The sequence below is a fragment of the Triticum urartu genome, chromosome 6 (assembly GCF_003073215.2).
Source record: "Triticum urartu cultivar G1812 chromosome 6, Tu2.1, whole genome shotgun sequence".
In the NCBI taxonomy this organism is placed as follows: Eukaryota; Viridiplantae; Streptophyta; class Magnoliopsida; order Poales; family Poaceae; genus Triticum; species Triticum urartu.
The window spans coordinates 43,495,519-43,499,554 of record NC_053027.1 but is presented as its reverse complement, the minus strand read 5'-3'; positions in this window follow the sequence as shown (position 1 = coordinate 43,499,554).

Sequence of the window (4,036 nt, the reverse complement as noted above, 5' to 3'; positions counted from 1 at the left end):
TGAATCCTCCTCTGAGGAGCTATCGGTAACTAGCAAGACATGCGCTTCGTCAGATAGCATTGTTTGCTCTGAAGACCTTGTTTCCACTCCAGATTTTTCCATGACCGTGCCGAACGGCTGATGCACAGGAAGAGAAATTGAATGTACCAAAATTGTTGACAAATTTAACACGTAATTAAAAATGATGGCATGATATAATTCACATATAAGATGACTGGCTAACCAGGGTGGCATTGCAAAATTCACATATATGATGCCTGGCTAGACAAGATGGCATTGCATGATTCACATATATGATAAAGAAACTAAACATATGGCATTGACACAAAGCATGTCTAAGCTAAGCAGATGACATCTTTAATGTATACAGTAAGCAATGCAAGGCACCATATGCATGATATTACCATCATCAGCATGCCAAGTTAGAGCGAAGACCTCATGGGGTAAATAGGAGTAGTCTTCTCCTTCTGAATCCCCCTCAGAACAGTTATCTTCCTCTTGATTACGATCTGAAATGGGTGGAGGGGGGCTGCCTTTCCGCCCACCATGGAACGACGTCTGCATAAAATTTTATTGCCACGCAAGGCTCGTTTCTTTTGCTCTACATGATCAGTTCCATTGTGTACAATAACTGGCATGCATAGGAATAAAACATAGTGAGATTATGTAAGGAGTGCATGCACAAATCCAGAGTGATGGTAGCAAACTGTGGATAGACCCAAAACCAATGATAGCGGGCAGATAGCTTTAGTTAAAAAATACAGATAATGGCTCCTTTAATGTTTGTTTGCACCCAACATGAAACTCATAGTAGACACCGGAGATTAACCAGATAGTAAACATATAGTACTGATTGCTTCCCCAATATGTACCCCACAACCATTTAAAAACTCAAGTTTCAGCATTAGTTTGGACCTGACTTGGAGTCTAATAGGTGAACATGGAGATAATGTAGCATGTCATCATATTAGGCGACGCATAACGTAAGCAAACATGGAAGAGTGCGACCTCTCTTGCGGACCCGTGTAGTCCTCAAGGTCATCTGCTCAGTTGATGATGGTAATGCAGTTTTCGTGGCTGCCAGCGGCAGGGAAGAAGTTCTGAGGCGGCGAAAGACAGTCTGGAGCAGCTGAGCTGGGGTGGAACACAGCGCCGCAGGAGCAGGACAAACCACACAAGGTTTTCTTTGACACATATCTGTAACAGAAGTAATTGAGTAAGGGCTTGTTTGAATTTGAGGATTCTAACAATGCCGGGATTGAAAATAGACAGGAATAGGATAGGAATGCACGTGCAAAACAGAGAATTTAAAACCACAAGATTTCTGCCAATCTGGGTGTTTGATTCACAACAATTGGAAGATCACATGATGCAAAAGAGCATGGTGAGATTAAGTCAAACCACAAGAAAATGTATGGTTATGATGCTATTATGCTACTATCTCTTAGTCTTGTGCTTGATGAATAAGAATATGAAAAGGAGGAGAAGTGGAAATTAGAATTCCTACAGTTTTTCTTCCAAGGAGATACTAAAGGAAAAAATCCTACAGTTTTCCTTTGCTCCATTCCTTTGCACCAAATTCATGAAAAGTAGTACCATAGAGAACTTTCCAATTCCGATGTTTTTCATTCACTTTTCCTTTCAAGCACTGGTGATTCTAGTAGGCAGGCTTGATAAAGGAAAATCCTACACTGAAAAAATGTTTTTGTGCTACTTCTATTACTTTGGACCCAGGCCACTGCCATACTAGCTCAACTCCCAGACCCATCGACAAATGCACAGCTCAAACGCGCAGAGATAAATAATGATGGCGTTCAAGAGAGTCCATCACAGATAGCTAAGTTGCCTGGTACGGTGGTACCTCACTGCTTGTCATATAGTAGGATAAAATAATCGTATTTCCTGTTACTACGAGTGCTCAGTGGACAATATATATAACATGTAGAGTAAAAAAGAGATGCAACAAGTGTACAACCTCTTTGGCGAAGCCATGACAATCTCAGCGTGATTGGGTTGGCCGGTGAGGATGCTCCGGCTGACTTGGCTATCGGAGGAGGGGAAGAGATCTTAGGCGTCTGGAGATGGAGCCCGAGGTACTGCTCCGCTGTGATGGAGGGTTTCGTCGTTGGAGCAGCTCCGGTGAGTTGTACGACGCCGAGGCTGAAGCAGGACAAGAGAGACAACGAACAACGTTAACTTGAGTGGAATTCTAATAGCATCTCCAATACATGACGTAAAATACATAACCACAAAGTGCTAGATGTAAAATACATCAGCTGCTCATCTCTGAACTTAACTGTCGAAACTGAATTTAACTTTTGAAACTGAACTTAACTGTCGAAACTGAACTTAATTGTGGAAACTGAATTTTGCTGTCAAAACTGAATTTTCCTGTCGAAACTGAACGCACTAGCAAGGTGAGGCTACACGTCGGTCGACTAACTTTTTCATCTCTGGTCAGTCAATTTTGCAGCCGTCCGATACGAAATCAAGGGCCTGCGGTTCATCTTCAACCTCCACCCCCCTGAGCCGCCAGGCACCACTGGCCAAACAGCAGCCCCCTCCGCCCGCGGCCGGCGGTGCGCCGCCCCGCCCACCCCGAAAACACTCCCAACCGCCGGTCCGCCGCTGCCCCGGCCATCCCTCTAGCCCCCCCCATGCCGAGCTTTTTCTCCGGCGATCCCCACGCCACCGCCCCGCCAACACCCTGCCACCGCCGGCGACCACCGCCCCCATCCTGAACCCTAAGATAGATAGTGGGGTACCTCTTCGGCGAACCCCTCTCCCCGCTGCGGCTGGTTCTTCCTTCACCCCGGCGAGCCCCTCCCCACCCCCTGAAAGTCGACTGACCCAAAAGTCGATTCAGTCGACTGAAGTGTAGCTAAATTGGAGCAGCATCGCAAGCAAGAGCGAGAGCAGTAGCACGAGCAAGAGCAATAGTAAGAGCAGACCAGGTAGGGGACCAAGAGGAAGAGTAGAGCAGCAGCGCGAGCGAGAGCTAAAGCAGCAGCAACTCCTATTGATGTGGACGTCGCCGCCGAGGGAGCGACATCGTGGAGGAAGTGGCCGGCGACGCCGCCGTGGATGGAGCCGTGCCGTGTCGGCTCGGGACCGAGCGCCGGCAGCACCGTGAGATCGAATCAAGAAGACAATGTGGCGATTAGTGTACAACCTCTTTGGTGGCTCCGATTAGGCCGCAGCTTCATCCGAGGAAACAGTGATGATGATGCTCTTCAGGTGATGCAGGTGAAGACGGCGGTGTGGGAATGGAGGTGGCGCGAAAGACGAGGGAAACGTCGGGGCAGCTCGTTGGAGGTGGAGGACGGGGTGGCTGAACCGGCGGGACGATGAGATCGACGACGGATCCTCATCCGGTATGGTGGATGAGGGACATTGAGGTGTTGCTGTGGACGACGTCGTCGGGGAAGAGGCTCCAACTGGGTGGCGGACGGAGCAGGGTGTGGGGTTTCGTCGCGGGTTTTCGCGGCCTCGGTGTATGAATGAGTGGGCAGATGGGATGGCAGTGGGGAACCATGGCTTAGAGACGCGCTTGTCCGAAATATGGGGTAAGTTACGAAAGTACCCCTACTGATTTGAGGCGGTTCTTTCGGTTCAGGGGTACCACGGGCATTTCACGTGTCGGGATTTCACAGGAGGTGGGAGTTTTCGCGCGCGTTGTAATTTCGGAATAGCAAGGCGCGGGTTGAGATGGAGGGAGTTGTCGGAGCACAATGAGACAAAGATATATCTTAAATATTTCGGGCTAACAAGGCGTGGGTTGAAGAGGCGGGAGTTTCGCAACACGATAGACAGAGACGCTAGCTTGAATTTTCAGCATAACAAGGCGCGGCTTGAAATTTCGAAAGAACAAGCTTAACGTGTACAAAAAAAAGACAATTTGCACCTCAACACGCACAACACGCACACAAACACCATTTAGACTAGAGTAAGGTACACGTGCATTGCACGCATGAGATTTGGCAACCAAATTATGAATAAATACCATATTATAGCAGGCAAGCTTTCAGTCATATAT